The sequence below is a fragment of the Dasypus novemcinctus genome, chromosome 2 (genome assembly GCF_030445035.2).
Source record: "Dasypus novemcinctus isolate mDasNov1 chromosome 2, mDasNov1.1.hap2, whole genome shotgun sequence".
Classification (NCBI taxonomy): domain Eukaryota; kingdom Metazoa; phylum Chordata; class Mammalia; order Cingulata; family Dasypodidae; genus Dasypus; species Dasypus novemcinctus.
This window is the reverse complement of record NC_080674.1, coordinates 41,130,897-41,155,410: the sequence shown is the minus strand read 5'-3', so window position 1 is coordinate 41,155,410 and position 24,514 is coordinate 41,130,897.

Sequence of the window (24,514 nt, the reverse complement as noted above, 5' to 3'; positions counted from 1 at the left end):
ACACGTGGAGCACTACAGAATGAGAATGAACAACTGCGTGCAGTAATCTGAATATAGTTCCCAGGCATAATATTGAACACAAAAAGTGTCCATACTGTATGATTCTATTTATATAAAATTCAAAAACAGTCGAAACTAATCCATGCTGTTATAAGTCAGAACAGTGGTTACCTTTGGAAGGGTAGCGATTTGGAGGGTCCCGGGGGGACTGTTAGGGAGCTGGTCATGACCTATTTCTCAGTCGAGGTGCTGGTGACATATGTGTGTTCAATTTGTGAAAAGGTATCAAACTGTGTATGTACTTTTCCGCATGTATATTATCTTTCAATAATTAGTAAACTAACACTGCTCATTTATAAAGGTGATCATGGGCTGAAAGTGTGTGGACATAAATGTCAATTGAAAAGAAACTAGAGAATAACCTAGGGAATGCATAACATACACATTTCAGTGGTGGATGAAGATTGCAGTTTATAGCATAAATATAAGAAAGCTCTTATTTTAAAGCGTGCTAAGAATATGGCCATATAAGGGAAACACAATTAATGTAACTTACAGATGATAGTTAACAATAATATTGTAATATTTTACAGTAACGGCAAGAAGATACTATTCAATGCTAAGGGACAAAAACGGAGGGTCTAAGGGGGTATGGAATTTTTCCTTTTGGAGTAATGAAAATGTTCTAAAATTGACTGAGATGATGACGGCACAACTGATGAAAATGAAAACCACTGAGCATCCACTGTGAGTGGACTATACAAAGCATGGGACTGTGTAACACAAGAAATCCAGTGGTAGATGATGGACTGTGGTTATCAGGATAAATATGAGATTGTTTTCTCATGAACGATAACAAATATGTAATACTAATATAGAGAGTTAATAATTGGGTGAATTGGGAGAAAATACACCAAATGTAATAATAAATGGGCTATACTAAGTACTAATATTTTGATGATGCTCTTTCATAGTTGGTAAAAAATGTTTCACAATGATGCAAGGTGGTGGTGGTGGGGAGATATATGGTAGCCTTGTATGTTGATATACAAATTTATTTTGTAAATTCACAAATTTTATTATACACTGATTATTTATGTATGTTTGTGGATGAATGATATACTTCAATAAAATTTTATTAAAAAACAATTAAGAAAAAATAACAGGACTATCCACTAAATTAGGTTCTCCTATTCACTGATGGCTTGCAACCTGCAATTTGAAATATACTAGGTGAGATACTAAGAACACCAAGGAAAGACATATTAGGCATATCAAAGCATTTAAATGTTTATATTCAACAATAAAACAGAAAACACAAAAGTTGTATTTGTAAGTCATTAGATACCCCCAAAAGAAAAAGAACAGGGAAAAAAATGAAACCACTAAAAAACAAGAATAAGGTGGCTCTTCTTACTTGATTTTGAATAAACTTACAGCTGCTTTCAATTCAAGCTTTTATTGAAAGGTTCATATTAAAATATAATTATTGCCAATCACTTTGTGAAGAAACACACAGTTTTGAATATGCTTAACCAGTCTTTTCCTTAGTGTCCAAGCTACCAGTCTCTTATCAGAATAGCCAGAAGCTACTTAGTGGTAAAGAATATTCCTTCCAAACCTTTTCTTTATGGTTGTGCCTTTTCAGCTGACCTTTCCCATTGGAACCTGCTTTTCCCTTGGAACTTCTGTCTATGCCAATCTAACTTCCGAATCTCCAAGTTGCTCTAGCCCATTAAGGAAGTGAGAAGAGATGCCACCCAACCAGAGATGACTGCAATCAATGATTACACACTCATAAATGAGTGTGGTGCTTGGAATTTTAAAGAGACCCAGATGTATTTCCATTCACCACGATTATCTTTCTCAAGTAAAATATAGTTTACAAGCTACATCACATATGATTTTTGTTTTTCAAACAGCAGATTGTTTCACACATATATAGGGCAGATGTCTTCCAGGACATTTCTTGGCTGACATCTTTATTCCGTGGTCCCATGAGAGTTTTCTTTAAATTCTACAAAGTGGTAAGATCACCAAATGAAGGCAGGCCAGCTATCTTGGGAAAGTGTTTTCCACTTTAGCTGACCTGTAACGGTCGATCCATCAGGGGCCACGGATGCCATTGCTTGATTCGAGTTCCACCCCCACCTTGCCCCTCCCAACCGAACACATCACTGTGGAAAAGAGAAACGTCTTTTGGGTTTTACAATCTCTTCTGAAACCTAGATTGCATCAGTTTCCAAGAATGTTTGACTTTGCCTGCCTGTCCGAAATGTCTGCTCAAGTCCCCCTTACTCTTCACATCTGTCTAAACACAAGGGCAAGAGATACGCCGTGCATCCTGCACAGCCAAGATCGGAGCAATATTCGTCAAACTCAGAGTCAACAGTGAGAATGACATGAAACAAACTCAGCCTGCTTTCTACAAGGGCAGAATTTAACTTTTCTGTCTGCTAAAACTACATTTGAAAAATGAAATCCTACCATATGGCTCCATTTTTTTTTTCATATATAAAAGGGTTAGACTGAATTCTGCTTTATTAAAAAAAAATAGAGTACATAGTGCTGACATATACACTAAAGTCATCTGGAAAAAATACAAGCTACTTCTTTAACGAATGCCAAATGCCAAAAGTAGCCAGTCTCGTTCTATAGAAACAAATAGATTGAAGAGGAAATGTGTTTAGTTGACTAAGTGAACAGAGAAAATTGATCTCCTCTTGTCAAATATACTGTATCCAGGTGTGAGGGTTGGGAAGCCTGGGAAAATTGTATTTTGCTCATAAAATACATTCAGAACCTTCAAATGAACCTATTTTTAATTGCTTCTTACAACCAAAGACGAAATTATTCACACCAGACTCAGTGTTTACATTCGATATTCCTCTTTATTTCTTGAGAGAAAGAAAATCCATCTTTCAGAGGAGAAACATGTTTTGGGGAAAAACAGCATATTCCATAGAAAGAACATTTAGTTCCAAAGGTTTAAAAGACCCTGCCTGGGCTCCCCTTTTATAAGTGCAGAGTTGTACCAGAGCCCAGACATTTAAGATTATAGCAAACCTGTAATAGAACCACAATTTCCTTCTGGAATACAATACAGCTACAAACAAAAATGTCATATTTCCTCCAGTTATTTGCCAAATGACCCTATCCTCACACCATTAAGAAAGAGTCTAGCCGGGATCCAGACATCATCCAGAAAGGGGGCAGGGATGAAATGAAGGTAGCCAAGCCATCTCTTTCATTTGCCAAAGAACAAATCCAAAAAGAAAGAAATGGAGAAGCATCTCTAAGACCAAAGTTCATATTTTCAAACATTTAGGTCCGTTTCTTCTGTAATGTGCTTTTTTTTTTCTTTTTGGCTAAGAAGCAGGACCTTATTTTTTCTGTAATACAAGAAAGCATTTCACAGAGTTACACACAGCTTTAAAAACACTCCATGGGCCCATCAGTAAAATCCCCATAGTCTCAGCCCTTTCAAATAACAGACTAATTCCATTTCCTTCCATTTGCCACCAAATTCTGCCTCTCTTCATTGCCACCATCTCTCCTACTTTGTTTTGTCTTTCCCTTCAGTAAACTCGACACCCTTGTAATTCAATCTCCTGTTCAATGTCATGGTTGAATCAAATTGCTGTCACTCAAAATATAACCAGCGGCTGGAACTACGGCATGGTTGAGTGATCAGGGCAAATATCCCCAAATCTGGAATTTCTGGATTTTCAGCCACTGAGCTACTAAGTGGCTTTACACAAGGTCTTTCCTTTGCCTCTTGAGAACAGTTCAAATCCTGTTTGTATTTACAGGGACTCAGTGGGGTCAGACACTGTAGGCAGGGAGAGCCCTCCTGCGACTGGGCTCTTTGTTGGTTACAGGGGGAAGTGGCTATAATAGGATTTAAGTAGCAAATTGGTGATAGCAGCAGTGACCTCCCAAGATGGATGTGGAAATTAGGAAATAATGAAAAAGCTTAACAAAATGTCATTTTCACTCAGGGTAGAAATTGGAAAAGACCAAGAGCGAGCCCTGTATAAAGATGCCTTTACTCATGCAGTATAAATAATCAGGTTTCCCAGAGAAAATACTTTCCATTCTCACTACTAGCTCTACTTAAACAAGTTTGAAGGCCAGTAAAAACACAGTTGGTTGACAAGGGTTAGGAGAAATGAAGGAAAATGGTGAATCTTCCTTGAGATGGCCATTTTAAAGAGAAAATCATAAGGATGGGAAGTGACAACTTGTATTGATACTGCCTTTTTTAAAAAAAATATTTAAAACATAAACCAGGACCAAGCATATTATACGACTATTTTTAGACAAAGAGTAGCAACTATTTTTAGGACTATGATGTGGAACACCTGGGACACGGTCATGACATGATGGCAGCCTCCTAACCTGCTGGACGCTTGCTGTGCGCTGGGAGCGGAGTGTTGAGAGGCACCCAAAAGAGTTGAAACTGGTGTTGGAAAACCATCTGACAGGATCCAGAGCTAAGACACCCTGCTCAGAGATCAGAGTCCCTCAGCTAGCAAATTCACTCCGAAGGAGAAAGGGGTCATGCGTATTGCTCTGAGCTTAGTCCTATCACAAAGTAGGCACTCCACAAATCTTTGTAGCACTGAATTGCTGAAATAAACCATACTCAAATGGAAGAACTGGGATTTTTCAAATTTGAAGAGCTGCCCTCATTTATGGGCTGCACTGCTCATACAGTGGAGAGTAGTTTAAGGAGCAAGGGGCCCCAGAACAAAACTGTATCTTCTGCAAATGATAGTAAAATGAGAGAGAAAGTAAATAGCAGGAGAGCACAAAATCAAAGTCAAATGGATGAGGACCATTTAAGTAATTGGGTCAAGGGACAGCAAATGCAGTTCAATTTAGGATAATGTTCAATAAATTGCTTCAAGAAATAATCTAGGGAATACAGGTTAAATGGAACAACCACGTAGGAGATTGATCTGTAAGTCACAATAAAGAAAATCATTGAAACTAACCACCAGTGCATTACCAGCATTAGTTAAAAGGTCAAAGCAACCCTAAGAACAAAAATGCAAATAGAGCCTCTCAGACCACGGAGCAGCTGTCCTTATTCAGGCACTGCTCTCTGCTCTTCCTGTGTGAGTGAAAAGTTAACCATTTTCCAAGCAGCTCTCCAAACTTAGTATATTTCAAGATTATTATGGGCTTCCCCTAGTTTCTCTCCAAATTTCCTTTTTCACTTGAAAAAGTTGGCAGTTACAGTCACAGATAAAATGGACATGTTACAAATGTTGCTACCCACTTGTCAAATTCCTTGGTGGACCACCAGGGGATTTACAGGGAATCCATGACTTGATTGTCCTTTTGCATTTAAACTTGACTCCTTTAGCTACAGACAAGACGTATCAGGAAACCAGATAAATCCAACAGACATTTGCAGAGCTGTGTGCCAGACACTGTGTTTGGTGCTGGCAGTTCCACAATGAACAAGACATATTCCCTGTCCTCTGGAAACCCACAGACTGTAGGGGAGGCAGATCGTTAAACACAATGTACAAAAAACAAAACAAAAAAAAAAAACAACCAAAAAACACAATGTACATGGCCAGGATAACTTCGGCTACATGTAAGGTGATCATACACGTTTTCCATATACCTGGTCCAGACATACATTTGGAACAAGTTTTCAAAACCCCAGAAACTTTTAAAATGCTTTATTGGTATCTTTGAGGCCCAACTGAAGGAAAGAAAGGGTGATGACCTCCAATCATTTTTCTAAACAAAAATGATCCATTCTTGCCAGTAAGGCAACAGCTTGAGCACTAACATCCCAGCCAAGTTCCTCTCTCAGCTCAAATCTGTCCTATTTTGCCCTAGCCCTGGAAGGGTTTGTCTCCCAGACAACTGGACCTCACCTGAGTTTCCTGAAAGGAGGAGGACTACCCCAGTGAGACTTGTTAGGTCTCTGGATTTCATTGGCTCAAGGCAAGAGGATGATAATGAGGGACAGCGTGGACACTGGGAGTTTTCAGAGAGGTGGGATTGGATCCTGCCTCTGTACTCTGTCAATTGTAACTTGGTCTCTATGAAACTCAACGTCCTCATGTGAGTAATGGGAATAATAATGCTTCATCATTGGGTGTTCCTTATATTAAATGGGGTAACACATGTGACATTACTAGCACTAGCAATACTCAATTGCTAAGTTAAGACCCTCTCCATGCCATTACTCCTGTCAAATTCTGGGAAAATTTGACTTCCTACATTCCATTTTTCCACCAAGTGTTTACCTCTGATGAGAGGTGGACAATGGAAATGACCTCAGCTTGACACTGAATTCTAAGGGACACCTAAGCTGGTATCCTGTGAATCAAAGTGTGGAAGGGCTGCCTAGGAATACTAATCCTCCTTCCAGGAAATACTTCCTGTGTCACCTTCTCAAAATTCAGAGCCTTGGTAAGAAAACATTTGGTGTATTCTATACTTGGTTTCTTCAAAGATCAATCACATCCAAGTCATAGTGAAAGTCTGGAAATGGTACCAGAGGGTAGGAATGAAAATTGAAAGGAGGAAGAACAATACTGTCATCATTCTCATTATAGGTAAGGAATTCTATAGAAGGGAGAAGAATAATGGGGCCAAAGACTCACAGCATTTCAGAAGTAAGCTGATGTGTGGGGTGCCCCAGATTCCAGCACTGTGCTCTATTCTGGCATGAGCCAAGCCTGCCTTTTTCATTGTCATTGCCTCCATACCTAGCGCCTAGCAATACCCAGAGCCTAGTACCTCCTGGCAATATCTAGTAACACTTAACTATAGTAGGTATCCAATAAGTGTGTATAAGTGAATTTTCTTAAGAAATGTAAAGTTAAAAGCACACAGCAGCTCAAAACATGCATTCAGAGCAAAACCTAATAAAAATATATACTAGAAAAAAGGTATTCTGAACTAAAGCAGAAAAAGATGAAACGTTTATTCCAACCTAGAAAAGAACTTTCAAGTGAGTTCCCCCACGCCTACCCAACCATTATCTTGCAATATTCTTTCCTGATTTTTTTTTCCAGAACTTGCTATTCATTCTCAAAAGCAGCTCTCCAAATAAAATAGACTTTGTCATGATTCAAACTTACAACATTTTTTAGTAAAGAAACACCAGATAAACATTAATACTTTGGTACCAAACGACTAAACAGATGTGATTCCTACCACTTCCTACCTTTCCAAAAGACGTGATTAATGGGGAATTATAGGAATATTCTAATTCTTGTTGAAAAGCTTGATTGATTTATTAGTGCTTGCAGCCAAGCAATAACAAGGTCCATGTTTCAAATCACTGCAGATGACCCAGAATCTGGGGCTCATCATGATTCTATACTTTGCTACAAGACTGGTGCCAGGAAGATTTCTTCCCAGCTCAGTAATCCTTCTTCCTTTCTGGATAAATTCTGCATAGCTTTCCCTTTACTCCTGCCTGGGGTTAGGATTTCTCATGGCAGCTCTGAAAATGACTTTTGTCTTTGGAAGAGTCATTCAATAAAGCTACAACATGTCTCTGATCCCCACCCTTGGAACAATTTCCACTTTCCACCCAAACAGGACCTTCCTCGGAAGTCTCAGCCCAGCATCAGTCACCCCAGGAACCCATCACAGTGATCATTCTGTTTTGAGAATATTAGGTATTTCTGCTCTGTGATCTCCCAGCACTTTGTCTCTCTGATCATACCACCTTCACATATTCTTATTACTTTCTATTTAATCACCTGTCTTTCCTACTGGACTGTAAGGCAATGAAGAAGACATCATTTACTCAGTAGGTTGTAGCATGTTAAGTTAATGAATGCCTTTCACTGTTCTATCAGCCCTTAAAGTCCAAATTTCATTTCTTCTCTTAGGAGAACCTGCAGCACTTTCATTGTCTCCTGATATCCATTCTCATCTTCCTTCATTTGGTAATAGAACCACAGGAGTTTCAGCAGGGAACATGGCCACATGGCTAGTAACATTTTCAGCTTCACTTGCAGCTAGGCTCCAGCCATCCAGAAGTGAGCTGAAGTGATATGTGCAGCTTCCAGGTGATAGCATTAAAAAGAAAGTTGATTCTTCTCCATTTACTCGTCCCCCTTCCTGAAGGCTATAAAGCCAACATGGTGGTGGTGACTTAGCTTCAATCAGGAAGATGAGGACAACCACCTAAGGGATGGCAGAACCATAAACTAGAAGACAGCCAATTCCTCGGTGACCTTAGAGAACAGAACTACCTATCTGGCCTGGACTACTCATCTGCCTCAGGACTGTGACAGGTGAGAGAAACAGACTTGTCTCTCATGTATGCCTCTGAATGTTGATGCTTGTTTTAACCTCTTAACTTGAACCTTACATTCCTGTCAGTTGCAAACTCCCATAACTTAATTTTGCCTAAAGAAGGAGACATTGTTGAAGTTCCCTACTCAAATCTCCAAGAATTTATCATCACTACCACCATGAACATAGGGAACTCACAATCATTTACTATTTGTGTGACTATCATCCAGCCACAGTAAATAATTTAGTCCAGTAAAACTATGTTTACCATCTGCATCATAGTAAATGCTTCGTTTACTTAACTGGTAGCTGCTGCCTAAATTTGGAGTTGTAAAAAGTTTTTGTGCAAAGTGTACAAACTGCAAAGTGACAAATTGTCCTTTCTTAACATCATTTTGGAGTGTGGATAGTCCTTTGTGCATAAAACATATTGAACTAGGTCTAAAATACTGTACAATACCCATTACCCACCCAAAAGTCCTTGTGAGGCTGTAACTAAAAGGAAGGCATCTGATTTTCATGGGGTGCTTATGGAATCAGTTTTGGGCATTCAAGTCACACTTTGCATATTTGGATGTTGTAGAAGGTCCATATTTTGCTATTAAAAATAATAAACCCCAGGGGACATTACAACAGTTTCTTGCTTCTCTTTCTTTTTCATAATACTAAAACCTTGAAGGCAGAGATAACAAATGATATTCATAATGGCTAGCAAAGATAGTCTGAGCTATTAAAGTTTTAAAGACATATTCGGCCTGTCATGGACTATGAGTTGAACTCAACCTTTGTCACAACTAATTTTCTGCAAACAGCCTCCGTGGTTTGTAGACCTTTCCAGGTGTCCAATATGGGCCAGGTGGAAATAAAGCCAAATTCCTTTCAAAATATAAAAGCTCTTGCCTATAATGCCCTAGAGGTAAAGAGTCCCTTTTTTGGAGATAAGCTTTTCTTGCCTTAAACTTATTTTATACTTCTAGTTAGTCCCAGAATGGATACTGTGATGGTTTGAAACAGAATGCCATCTCCCACCCCCGCCCCCCACCCCCAAATTATGTTCTTAAAGCTAATCCATTCCTGTGGGTAAAAGCCTATTATAAGTAAGGCCTTTTGATTAGGTTACTTCAGTTAAGGCATCACCCAAGGTGTGTCTTAATCCTCTTACTTGAGTCCATTATAAACTAGATGAAGATGGGAGAGAGAAGAGAGAAAACCATGGTAGCCAGAAGCTGAAAGCAATGAAACCCTGAAGAGAAGGGAGAGGTGAGCAGAGCTACCATGTGCCTTATCATGTGCCTTGTCTTGCAGTAGAGAAGTCCAGGATCACCGGCAGCTGGTGTTCAGGGAAAAAGCATTGCCTGATGATTCCTTGATTTGAACATTCTCACAGCCTCAGAACTGTAAGCTTGCAAGCTAATAAATCCCCATTGCAAAAGCCAGCCCATTTCTGGTATATTGCTTTCAGCAGCCCAGTAGACTAAAAACAGATACCATATTCCCATTAGGACCCATCTACATAAATAACTGCATCCTCTCCTTTGGACCTTGATGCAAATGTCATCTTCCCAGTGAAGCTTACTCTGCCTACCCTATATAAAATTCAATATTTCCTGGTACACTCTATCCCTACTGTATTATTTAATATACTCTACATTTTACTTATTTGTCTTGCTTATTACCTGCTTCCCCTACTAGAATATATGCTCCATGAATGCATGGATGGATATCTTCTTTGTTTAGTGCTTTGTATTTCCAATGCATAGAACAGTACCTGTACATGTGCTGGATGGGGGTACAGGAAATACTTGCTGAATCAGTGAAGGAGGCCCAGTTGGAAGAAATTTATTAAGCATCCCCATAGTACATATTTTGATCTTAGTGTTTGCTCACACATTTTGATGGGGCCAGTTATATGAACGTATAGACAGAAGGTTCCCATTTGTTTTGGTTTTATATTTTGTGTCATCCACAGCCACAGGCCAAGGAATCAGTAAGCAATATATTATTGCCAGCAAGAGGATTTTCTTCCTTTCATACTGAATGTTCAGGGGATAGGTTTTGCAAGATGTGATATAACACTCAAATTCTATAATCAGGACCCAGTTTCTCTCTCTCCAGTCGTGGCTACAGGACTTCAGGCTCAGAGGTTCCTCTCCTATGTTCTTAAAATGTCCCCGGCAATTTCCTGGGCTTCACGCATCTTTGTTCAGATTTAGTGGGAAAGAAGAGAGTTGGCTTTTGCAACAGCCAACTAAGGTCCCAGATTTGTGTCGTTCCTGGTATAGGCTGATGTGAGCCTCATACCCAAATGCCCAGTCAAACACTGTGTCCAGGGGAATGGAGTGTGCTGACTGGTTTAGCCAAGGAAGGCCAACATCTTGAGGTAGAGGAGGAGTCAAATCCTACGACAGTCACTTTTGGTGCTCCCCACACTCCCATATCCCCTCAGAGCACTTAATCACTCAGCCAAGGCTCCCTCCTGCAAACACCTTGCCAAGGGGATTTTTGGCCACAGGAGCAAGTTAGGCCCAAGCACAGGGCAAGCTAGAAATTCCAGAGTGAATGCCCCTACCAACAGTCCTCAACCAGTGAAGGACAGAGAATATGAAGGAGAAATATTCCAAAATCCTCATCCCTCTAGTTGGGATAATTCTGAGATGTGTTCTAAAGAGTCCTCCAGAGTTCTCCAGGAATAATGAGCTACAGGTGCCAGCAGTGGTTGGTTAATACTCTTAACTCACTTTTTCCCTTCCCTGTTTTTTATCCTCATACCCCTACCAGTACTCCAGATAAAATAAAACACATTTCACTTAAATCCTTGTGTCAGATTTGCTTCTGGGGATATCCGGACTACAACAAGACACAATAAATTGCAAGGGAGGACATTCAGAGATCTGTTAGGATAGAGAAAGGAGGAATAGATACTGGGAAGGCAACCTATATATGCCCACTACAGCCAATTACTGTTTCCTCCTTTTCAAGTAATTAATAAGTCAGTCATGTTTTTTCCCTTTAGTTTTGTTTAACAGACAACAGCATAGCATTGACTGGCAGGCTGTGAAGTAAACACATTGGATCTATTTTTGCCATTCCTTCTCCTCTCTGCCCTGTGTTTCTATTTGGAAGTTACTTCCCTTCTCTGTGCCTCAAGTTCCTACTTGATGAAGACTGGGAATGATGCTCCTTGTCTCCATAGAGTTTGACCCCAGGCAAGTAGAACATGGCATAAGGTAACTCCATCTTAAATGCCTTTCCAAGCTCGTCTATTGCTGAAAGTATCAGAAGAGTATGCTCAACATCATTCCCCACCACCTGGTGCTTCCAGAGGACCTTAGAGATCAGAGCAAAGACCCAATTTAGAATGACCCATTAACCCTGGAGTAATCTCCAGTGTCCAGAGATTTTCTCCTCTTATTTTAGTAAAGTAATTTAAAATGGTGATCTTTATCAATTCTGCCAGAGCTTTCTAATGGTTCCCTTAGCAAGCAAGGTTAGTTTTGCTGAGCCCACAGCCCGAGAGACCTACCTCCAATCTCTTCCAGAACCTTATTCCATTGTCCCAGATGGCAAAGAAGCAGTTTCTGGGAAAATCCACCCTGAGTCTCCAGCAAGCAAAGGCAGTGCTTTGCAAATATTGCAGGACACATCTTTCCATTCTCCTTTGTTCTCTGATTGTAAGCAGATGTTAGACATTCTTTTCATTATCTCGGAATACTGTATAATATTATTATGGTGTCAGGCTGTTAGAGGCAGCAAACACTGTACAACAACAGCCTTAATTGAGGCTTAGAACCAAATTGTAAGTATGTAACCTTACTTAGGGGTGTTTGCTAATGCCTTCTGGAAACAGTTAAAAAAGATGTTTTCAATTGCTTGAACACTGGATTGCCCTGCCAAGATCAAGTAAAAGCTTCTTAAGATATGGGCACAATAAACATTTCTTAAGATTTCAATATTTTTTTCAGCCAGAAGCACAGCAAATCTGTGAACCAGAAAGCCTCATGCATGCCACTTCCTGGATTGTTCTAGGGAAAAACTAATGAAACACTGCAAAAGTTACACTCAGATCTACCGTGATCTCACAGCCACAGAATTCCACTCTTTCTTTGAAGTTACTTTACTATGATAATAATTATCTATCCATGAGTCTGGATTTGGTACTGGTCTATCCTAAGGATGGGATTTTTGGTGCCTGCAACAGCAGCCGATTCTCAGCAAGGATGCTTACTACATGGAAAGGCATCCATCAATCTCACCTGAGGCACTTGTCACCATACACACGAAGTTACTACTCTTGCGCTCCCATGGTAAATTGCGCCTCTCAAACATTTGGTGGAGGCACCTTACGATTCTGATGTACAGGATAAAAGACAGAAAAAACTAGGTAATTTGAGGTTGATTCTAGGCATAAACTGTGAAATGACAGACTGATTCTCCTTTCCTGGATAGGGTAAAGGGAAACAGAAACTGGACTATTTGAAAAGTACATTCAGAACAGGATCCAGAGTTTTGAGGTATAATATGCAGACTAAGGATTGAACAGACCACTTTTTCAGAACTCTGCTCCCAAAGAATTAACTCCAATGGTTTTATTTATTTATTTATTATTTGTTTGCTTATTTATGACTTGTTACCATATGCACATGAATGGGACAAGCTCAGCCTGATCATTGTGTGGCTGGTTTATAATTTGGCTCTGCCACCTATTTACTAGGTTTTTTTATTTACTAAGGAATTGTAAAATCTCAGTAATACAGATGCTGTCAATCCAGAATTTAGGATTTTCCTTATCATTGTTGTCTCTCCAAGGAAACTATTATAAAAAAAGACTGGAAGAATGTGTTTAAGCAATTTATTAGGTGTATTCCATATACTTAGGAAGGGGCTAGGAAAAGAGGAGAGAGCTAAATATCAGTTATTATTATATAGGAACTATAAACAGGAGTATTTTCTATGGAAGTATTATTTAAGAAAAAAACTATTTCTTTGAAAAATAAATCCATAATTCAAGTGCTGCAAGTTCATTTAGATTTATTCCCAAACTCCATTCCCATACTCAGAGTTAGCCTGGTTTAATGAAGTATTTACTTGCATAGTGTCCTGGGTGTTTTTGTTGTTTGCTACTTTGAATGATGTTTTTGTTGGTATGTTTTGATGAGAAAGCCAAAGTAAATATATGCCCAGCCTAAGGGTGTACTAATTTAAATTTCCTTTTAGAAGAATCTGAATTGAAGAACTTTTACTTTAGTGAAAGGTCTCTGACAGTGATCCACAGGTACAAAGGCAGGGTATAGAAAGAGTGAGAAGGAAGGGAAAAGTGGAGAAAGGAAAGGAAGAGAAAAATAAGAGAATCTGATGCTGAGTGTTCTCTGGAGACCTAGTTGGGGATTTAGTCTCTCATCCCAGGGAAAGAAAACCCTTAGGCTGCAGAGCAAGCTACAAATATATAGGAATTATTTCAGCCATTCATTTATAATCAAGAAACATCTATTGGGAGCTTAATATGCACCAAGTATTGCACTAAACCCTGGAACAAATACCAAGAGCAGTACTCTCGTTGCCCCTGTCCTCCAGGGGTCCACAGTGCAGTGAGGCACATGAACACATAAGCCAATACAGACAGTCTGTTAGTTAAGGCAATTCTTGTTGCTATAACAAACCAAAACTCCCAAATCTCAGGGACTTATAAAATAGATATTTGTTCCTTGTTCATGTAACAGTATGATGCAGATGTTTCTGATTGGCTGGCAGCTCTTCTTCAAAAGGTGATTCAAGGACCAACATTCATCCATCTGTGTCTTCAACATCTTCAATGTTTGGTTTCCAAAGTTACATTAAGAACATGAACTACCAATATCAGGATCAAAAGAAGAGTTATCACCATAGATCTCCAAGACTCAAAAGGATAATAAATTATGAAAAGCATTATGCCCAAAAAATTCCACAACTTAGATTAAATGAGCAAATTCTTAAAAAATACCACTTACCAAAACTGACACAAAATGGAGCAGAAAATACGAATAACCCCACACTCTTAAATAAATAGAAGATTACCAAAAAGCTCCCCATAAAGGAAACTCAAGGCCCACATGGTTTTACTGGTGAATTCCATCAAATATTTATAGAAGAAATAATTCCAGTTTACCCAAACTCTTATAGAAAATAGAGGAGGAGGGAATACTTCTCAATTCATTTTAAAAGACCAGCATACCAAAAAATAAATATACTACAAAAAAAAGAAAATTTGTAAAGTTTCACTGGGTATCATCACCATTTCAGAAAGATGGAAGGGGAAAAGAACAGAGAGGTTTAGAGGCTTAGCTGTGAGAGGTTTTCATATGGGCCAGGCCTTTATATGAGATAAATTCCTTTAGCTAGAGCTCAGTTATATGGCTATACCTAATGGCAAAGAAAGCAGGGAAATTTGGTCTAGCTGTGTGCCCAAGAAGAAAAGGACCTAGATTTGGTGAAGTTAACTATACAATGTGATAACTATTATTAAAAATATGTATAGAATGCTGTTTTAGCAAAAAGAAAAAACTGTGACTGGAGGAACGAATGAATGAATGGATGAGCCCTTGGCTAATGATCTAAGCCTCCATAAACTTCCTCTACCTAGCTCCACATGACTCAGTAATTCTACCAACAGGAGCAATGACTTACAAATCACTAATAGACTCTGTGTCAGTGTTAACTTGTGGCTAAGACGTTGGGTGTGCATTTGTTTTCTGTGTGTCTTGGCAGCAAGCCTGGCCTAGAATTAAATGCCACAGTTCCAGGTCTGTGTTAAGCTCGTGGTATTCTTCTGTAATCATGGATCCTACCACTGCCACCCCAAATTTGCTTCCCTTTTTGTTTCTTTGAGAAGGGGCTTTCGTGGGAAAAAGAGGGAGCCGGGAAACTCCAGAAATATATCTTAGCTGAATTTTATGACAAACACTGTGTGGTCTCCCTGTATACATAGAAAGTTGGTCGTTTTTAAGATAGGAAACTTGTCTCATTTAAATGTATACCACATGCTTCTGCCACTTGTCAACTCTCTTCCATTTTCTCTAGATCTGTTTTTCCTTATTTCCAATTCCCACCCTATTTTTTTTCTTTTCTCATTTCCCAACCTACCACAAAGTACTCTGTTGCTCTAAAGAGCCAAAGGAGAGATATGCTTTCTGGAAGTTTCTGAGCATGGCTCAAATCCAGCTTGTCTTTCTCTGAAAATCAAAATGGCCATTTCCTCCAGACACCAGCAGCAGCAACTGGAGAGGTGGTATATTACCATGGTAAAAACCCTGAGGGAACAGGCTGTCCAGCTAAAATGGAGTGCAATAACATATTCCATTTCCTCACACATCCTTCATAATTTCTAACCCATTATGCATCTACAGGTACGATGAGTTAGGATTTCTACCAGTCTCCCTGCACCCCCAATACTTCCATCCTCAACAGCTCTCTGGGTCACAGCCTCCCTGAGTGCTTGTCCAAGCAGAACCACAGAGAGTCTTAACTAAGCACATTGACGAGCCCAGCATGATGACAGATGACCTTCTGGCAATGTCTGCTTTCATACGACTGTTGAAATTAACAGTTTAGCCCTGAACTATTGTAAAGTGAGCTCCTTGCCCCAGCTTAGTTTTAATTTTCTTGAGGGCAAGCCATGTCTAATACTGCTTTGCCACCTTCATAGCTTCACACACTGCCTTACACATAGAAGGTTCTCAATATATGTTGATTTGACTTAGGCCCAACAAGGGTACAATCACTAGTTAAAAGGTAACCATCCCTGAGAAAGATATTTTAAGCATTTAAGCACTGATGGTAAAACTATAAGAGTACAGAAAACAACATTCTCCCTGGTGACTACAGTAGTCAAAAAAAGCTTTGTGGAAAGATAACGGGAGCTAAACTATGAAGGGATATGATTTGCTTAGGTGGAAAAGTCAGAGCTTCTCTGGCTGGGGGAACAGCATAAGCAAAGCCAAAGAATGGTGATGGAGTTTAAGTGAGGACCTTGAAAAGACAGTGTCGGCTTAGGCCAAAAATGTTGGGGAATTGTGGGAAATAGGATGGGCCAGTTATCGTGAGGTCCATTTATGGAGAATCTTGAAAGCTAGGCGTGGGAGCGAGAAGCCATTTTAGGATCTTAAGCTGGGGAAGGCCCTGGCAAGAGTGGTATTTTCGGAGGATTCTCATCATGGGAATCCTACTACTGCTCAGTCTTTCCATATACAGTTCCCCTGTGAGACTGGTTTGACCAATCAGAGTCATGATCTTTATGAGCTCAGCTTTAGTCCAAGGGCACCTTGACTTTCCCTCTCATCTTGGTCTCAGACTAACCTGTTTCTCACACTCCAACCCCTATATCAGAGTACACTGTAGCTTAGCCTATTTTTTTATTCTTTGTACAGTGCTTTCATTTTGTTTTGTTTTTTCTCATATTACTGTTTCTGGGCAAGTTGATGCAGTCCAGGTTAGAAATTCTCATATAGCATCAAGGCTGAGGAAGATGAATTATTCATTTGGCAACTGCCACACAGTTGCTGCCCCTAAAACACACAGTCACTGTGATGCAAATGTTTTATATACATATGATACACACACACACACACAAAGTCAAAGGAATCAAAAAGAAGAAGTGACATCTGGGAGTTTAGAGACTAGGTTATAAGAAGCTTCACAGCTTTTGTCCAGATCCCTTGGAAACCAACCACCATGCTGTGAGGAAGCCCAAGCAACCCACACGGGGAGGCACCAAGATCCTAGTTAACAGCCCAGCTGAGCTGCCAGTCAACAGTGAAAACCATCCTGTCCACAATGTGAGTGAGTCATTTTGGAAGTGTATATTCCAGGCATGGTCAAGCCAGCCCTGTGACACTATGTGAAGCAGAAGCAAACTGTCCTTACCAAGCCCTGCCTTGTTATAGATTTATGAGTAAAATAAATGATTGTTGTTATTTAAACCAGTAAGTATTGGGGGTGGTTTGTTATTTAGTGATAAATAACCATAATACATCATATTATGGTAATACATCAACCATCAACCTTGTCTCTCCTCATACTCACTGTTATCACTAACACTACACAGGGATTTCTGTTAATGTACTTATTCTGTGTGTGTGTGTGTGTGTGTGTGTGTGTGTGCAGATGCACGTTAGCACTATGCCACTGTTTGTCAAGTAAGATAGGTAAGCCCTCTGTTGACTTCCCCAAGGAAACCACCTGGAGTGGACCTCAGTCCCCAAATTCTCTATGTGCTAATTTATTAATCAGATAAAGTAATCAGTGCTTCAATAATGTCTTATTCCTATTCAAAGGCTAGGCTTCTTAAAAAGCGACACTGGTGAGAATTTCAGGCATGATGGAGCTCTTTAGAGAAGCCATATTTATGAGGGGTCTCAAATTTCAGGACATGGACACTTTCTTTTGGACCCCTGCTTAAATCTGACTCTAGCTCCTGGAGCATGGCCAAAGAAATTTCTACTAGTCAGTTAAAAATTAACCTCCCTTATCTTACATGGAGGGAAGGGCTAAGAGTCCCTCATGGGGAGGATAGAAGGTAGGAATATGGGTTCCACAAGGGTGGCAGATGTCTGTAACTCTTATTCCTTTAGGCCAATGTTTCTAGAATTTTAATGTGCATATGAATCACCTGGGAATATTGTTAAAATGCAGATTCTGATTCAGTTGTTCTGGAATAGAGCCTGAGATTTTGCAGTTCTAACAAACTCCAAAGTGGTGGCCAAAGCCACTGGTCTAAATCACACTATAAATAGCAAGGATTTAGACCAGTAGAGTTGCTGATGTGCAACTCTACCCTCTCCAAAGACTTGACCTAAGAAAATAGGGTGATCACCACTATCACACCATGACCACCACCATCTCTGTTTCCACAACCACCACCTCCACTGCTACTACCATCATCACTAACACAATTACAATCTCTACCCCTTGGTATTGCCCCCTACAGACCATCAGACTTACTTAAAAGTTGGAAGCTCCAGTTACCCAAACAGACTCTTTCTTGACATCCAAGAGATGATTCAACCAACAGATAAAGGCACTGAACCCAGAGTATGATTTTTAATCAAACAATGATTGTAACAATTGAAGGTCTGTAGTAAATCAAGCACAATCAGAACAGCAGAAAATACTAGCTCCTTCTGAAATATAAAGGCCCAACTGATCAAAACTTCTGAGGCACAGAACAAGATTCAAGGACAAGACAAATCCTAATGAAAATAGCATGGTTGTCATGAGACATTTGCCAAAGCAGCCACCTTAAGCACATTTTGGACTTAAAGAAGAATTCATATATTTGAAAGGGTAAAAAATATAAATAGGTGGGCTTATATTACTGCTGAAATGGGTACCTCCTCTGTTACATAAAATTTAAAATGAAATACTGGGTTTTCTTTCCTCACCATTCTTTCTGCCCTAAGATGATCTCTGTGATGAGCTGTCAAATGTGGTTTACTGCTGTGTCCTCCAATCTGTAATCCCTGGCAAACATAATTTTCATTGTAGAAATGAGAAATCTGGCCAAGCAGTAGCAGCATGAAGTTCAAAAACATCTGTACTGCTAGGTAAAGATGATCTGTATACACAATGTGGGCAGCAGTGATTTCCTCTACTAAGCCTCCAAAATGAGAGAGGCTGGGAAGGCAGCAACTCAGCCCAGACAATGTGAAACTTGTAGGGTTTTCAGAAGTGATTACAATGAAGTTCTCTAATTGTTTGTGTGTTTTATTAAGTAGATCCCATTTGAGTTTTAAGTCACATATGATGTTTAAATGTGATTTCTGTAAACTACCCAAAACTGTAATTTTCCAGCAAAGAAAAAAAGATGCTGTCAAATAAGAAGAGATATGAAATGAGATTGATTCCCTTATTTTAGAGACAGATATTATTTTTGGCTCTACCGTATAATGCATTCCATATTATAGTTTCTTTTTAACCAGACATTAGGAATAGTACATGCTTAAGCACAGTGCACCAAAACTATTATCAGTAAAAATTTTTATTAACACTGACAACTTTTCCGTTTCCCAGTGCTGAAACCTCAAGCTGTCAGCTACAAACAGTGTCCAGACCAGATTTTTTTTTCCAAAAAACGTCCAAATCCAAATAGGATTTTTTCATCCATCAAACATACTCATGCATATCTTCCCCCCAGCATGGGACATGACTTCCGGGTATGAGCCTCCTTGGCACTGAAGGATTGCTACTAAGAATCAGTTGGTAATGCAACGAGAAAAAGATATTGAATAAAAGGGGGAAGTGGTAAAGATAAATGAGTTTATATGGCTAAGAGACTTCAAAATGAGTCAGGAGGTCATCAGAGGGGTGGCGCTTACACACATCTCAGCAGGTTCTCAGAGACAGCCAAAGTAGATACAACCCCACATAGTGGTTCTCCTTAGGGCTATGGAGACACCAAGGTTTTATGGTCATGGCAGATGACTCCAGAGTTTGGTGCCTTGCCAGTGGGCTCTACTTTGGAATTTGTGTTCCTGAGTGTGATGCAGTTGGGTTCAGATGTGACTTCTCTACACATGCCTCTTCTGTCCCTTTTATTGAACCTGTGGTTGGCACTGGTATTGGTGTATGCCCAGAAGACTTGAATCTCTGGGCTGTCTATGTGCCAGATGGGCCCTGAGCCTCAGCGGTGTTGCAGCACCTACTCTCCAGTTCATTGGACTTACCCAGGTCAGTTGATAGGAAGGTGAGGATGGACAACCACCACACCAAGAAACCAAGAAAGTCTACAGCTGCAGGCATGAGAGTCCCATCCACTAGCCATGTTGGACTGAAGCCCCCTCTGAACTGAGAAGTGGAGTGGGCATTGCCACACCAGGGTCCTCAGGATGGAGGAATAAAATATGGATTAGAGTAGACTTACTGGTATTCTACTATAGAATTATTGTGCCACCAGCAATGGAAGAAATTATATCATTGATGTGGAAACAGTGGCCATGGGAGTTGCTGAAGGCAGGGAGAGGGAAAAGGAGGTGTAATATGGGGGCATTTTCAGGACTTGGAATTATCCTGAATGATACTGCAGGGACAGATGTAGGACATTATATATCTTGCCATAACTCACTATTTGGACTGGGAGAGAGTGTAAACTACAATGTAAACTATAATCCATGCTGTGTAGCAGTGCTCCAAAATGGATTCATTAATTGCAATGAATGTACCACACTAATGAAAAAGTTGTTGATTTGGGAAAAGTAGGAGATGTGGGGAGTGGAGCATATGGGAACCTTCTATGTTTTTTAATGTAACATTTTGTGTGATCTATGTATCTTTTAAAAATAAATTAAAAATATGTTTTTAAAAAGTAATAATTTTTTTTTAAAAAGCCATACTCATGCAGTAGAAACAAAACCATACACTTCCTTCAAGGAACAGCAAATAATTTTTTCTCCTCTTTCCTATGAAGCCCTTGTCCTGTTATTATGGACAAATTTCATAAGATTTGAGTTCTCTTTTCCTTATTATTTACTTTAGAAAAAATGTAGAAAGAGTAGAAAATAAGGATGTCACAAAATTTATACAGATAAGCTCTCTGTCCTAGAGGAGCCTGCACCAAATCTTGGTGTGTATTTCCATTTTTTTTCTATTCCATTTCTCAGCAAACTTTGTTCTTTCCCCCATTTCCCAATAAATTCTTTTTACTGGCCTAACTATGAAAAAATCTATACAGACAAAAAAAGTACTCAAACACCCCACTGGCTATGCCACTTTTATCTCAAGAAAAAAAAATTGATGCTGAATAAATATCAGCTGATACTAATTAGCTCCAGGACAAAAATCTCCATATTGAATCCGGATGACAAGAATGCAACCAAAAATGAATAAAATGTGCTGGTTAGAAGCTGACAGCAGTTTTGCCAACCAGTATGTGCAGAGGGAGAAACAAATGGTTATTATTAGGCTGATTTAATTTTCAATTGGAGATTCTTCTTCATGATGCAGAAGCTGATGTTCATTTAAATAATTTGACCTCGGCCAACTGCTCAAGTTTTCTGGATTTGCCAAAGTATGTCTTTTATTTTGCAGAGTTTTTAAGGATGGCATTTTGCCCTTCAATTGCTGGAGGGCACCACTAGCTTAGATAAAGAACTAACCAATATTCCTTAAAGGGACAAATTGTGCTGGCAGGATATGTGGAGTACATCGCTACTCACTATAAGGTTTGATGCTCTTCACAGTTGCTGATACAGGTGTGAGAAAGCATTTGCAATGGCAGCACTTGGAATTTAATGGAGCAGTAGGCTTCCCTGTTACAAAGAAGAATGTTTGAGAGTTTGAGAAGACTTCTGGGATCACAACTGGGTTGTTCTTTCCCATGGAGAGAAGGGGGTGGTAATGAGGACAAGCGCAAACCCACTGGAAGCATAGTAAGAAAGGCAGTCCCAGGCAAAAGGTGAGGCTATTTCCCTTCAGTGCCCCCAATTCCTTGGGGTCCAGCTGCTACCCCCTTCCATTCCCCCCCATAATCATGGCACGATGGGAGCCCTTGTGCTCTGCCATGACGTACAGGTGGCTCTGCTGCTGTGAGCCAGCCAGCCTTCACTGTCATAGGCTGTGGCCACCCATATTCCCCTCACCCACTTGGAAGTCACTGGCAGCTTCAGGAGAGAGTTCCCAAACATGCCAAAATTCTTCCTACTTCAAGTACCTGCCTCTTTCTCTTCCCAAGGCCTTGGATTCAGGAGCATACCTGGCCCTTGCAATCACTGAGGGATGGAGGTTGGTGAATAAATACCCCAGCTTTCTTGACCTATGGTGGGACAATTCTTAGGTATGTTCTACTCAGTATCTCAAAGGGTCTGCAGGAGGACTGAAGCACCCACAGTAGTAACACACTCATTACTACCCCTTTCATTTGTTTTTCTCTCTTTTTGCCTCTCTTTCCACTCCCTCATCCTCTTGGGATCACCTCCCAAGTAAACTTCTAGTACCCAATCCTTGTCTCAGAGTCTGCTTTTGGAGGAATCCAAACTAAGAGACCTGCATTATGTAATTCCATTTTCTAAAACCCCATTTATATTTATATAACTCTGTGTTATATAAAGTGGCTCAGGATGAGAATCTGGTATCTAGCTTATATCCAACCACCTGGCATAAACACCACCAAATAACAACAGCATAGTGCCTATTAGGGTCTGAGAGAGCACCTCTAACCATAGTGTTCATTTCCAAGGATTGGGAGCATTTATTCCTTCAACAAATATTTATTAAAGGCATTGCTAGGGAAACGGACTTTGGCCCAGTGGTTAGGGCGTCCGTCTACCACATGGGAGGCCCGCGGTTCAAGCCCCGGGCCTCCTTGACCCGTGTGGAGCTGGCCCATGAGCAGTGCTGATGCGCGCAAGGAGTGCCGTGCCACACAGGGGTGTCCCCCGCGTAGGGGAACCCCACGCGCAAGGAGTGCACCCATAAGGAGAGCCGCCCAGCGCGAAGGAGGGAGCAGCCTGCCCAGGAATGGCGCCGCCCACACTTCCTGTGCCGCTGACGACAACAGAAGCGGACAAAGAAACAAGACGCAGCAAAAAGACACAGAAAACAGACAACCAGGGGAGGGGAGGGGAATTAAATAAATAAATAAATAAATCTTTAAAAAAAAAAAAAAAGGCATTGCTAAATGACCTTAACCGTTTTGTATATACAATTATTAGGTTCTTTTTGGTAGGAGAGCAGATTTTAGTGAATGCAAATCTCAGGCCAAATTATGCCACCCATATAGGCGTTTGTAAGTAAGCAGACAGAAAATAATCTGGTCTGTGAGTTCAAAGACGTCTCAACTCTCTGTCTTTCAGACCACAGCTCACATCTTGCATGAAACAGTCACCTTAGGTAAATGGAGTGCATTCCACTTCAGGATTCCGCTAATCAGAGCAAGGCAGTCAAAACCCCTCAGAACCCGTGGTCAGACATAGGACCCTTCAGGAGCACACAGTTAGGTGTGTTGGACCAGGCTTAATCTCCTCCTGAATTGGCTAAAGCCAATTATACACATTTCTTCCTAATTCCTTGCTCAATATCATTATATTGATAGCATAGCCCTGATGGAAATATTTATACACCAGCAATCAACTAACACTACAAATGAGGATTTGCTTTCTCTTGAAAGTCTGTCGTTAATCATTTAACAGCCCAACAATGGCACCATCCCTGAGAACTGACTAATTTCTTATAGCCTGCTCACCTGACAGTGGGGAATGTCTCAAAAATATTTGTTACCCTCTTATCTGGAATAACACTACCTTTACTAATATAGCATTCATTATGTATATTAAAATCTTCTAGTACTGATACGAGATGGCTTATTGAAGATGCCTTTAAAGGTTGATTAAATGCAAGCTGACTACCCCTGAAGTATATATTCCTGTTTAGAACAACTGATGATTTTTAGAGTGTAGCTTAACCAATATTTAGACAGATATTATCACACCACCTACGGTGAAATATTTGAGAGTAGTTGCGGTCATCACACCAGGGGGCTCACTATGCCCCAGACACTAGACAAGACATCTCTACAAGCCCCCGTATCTCACCCCAGAAGTTTTCCAAAAAGCCATTCTTCCAAAAATATATATTTAGGGATTATTATGTGTGAGTATCTGTGCAAAGTGCTGTGGGAAATCCAAAGGTGAAAAAACAAGGGGATCTGTCCTGGCAATAAACCCCATGAGGGATATACAAGTCCCACAAGAATAATTACCCCAAACAACGCCTTTAATTCACCACCTGCAGGCTGAAGTATAAGAACAGAGGGTTCAATGGGAGCTGGGATCCAAAGGCAGCTCTACCCTATAGAGTGCAAGAAGCAAAGTAGAACCTGGTGGACACTGGGAAGGAATGGTGGATGGGTAGAAGGAGGAGGTGAGGTGGATGAGGAGGAATTATCATTATATGTCAATGAAAAATTCTAAGAAGCTTCAGAATTATGTGGTTTGAGGATTTCATAACACTTAGACCAAATATAGCCCCCTGATCCCTAATGCTCTCCCAATATACTTGAAATTGCTACTTTTACATCATTCCTGAAGGAATATTAGACCAAGGGTGGATGTTGTAGTGGGGGAGGAGGTTGTGACAGTTTATTATTTATGAATTCCAAAAAGAGTTATTGATTATGTTTGTAAACTGGTCGGTTCCTCTGGGCATGATACCTTTTGATTTTATTAAATTCAAAGGTTACATTTACTTGATTAAACTAAGATTAGGG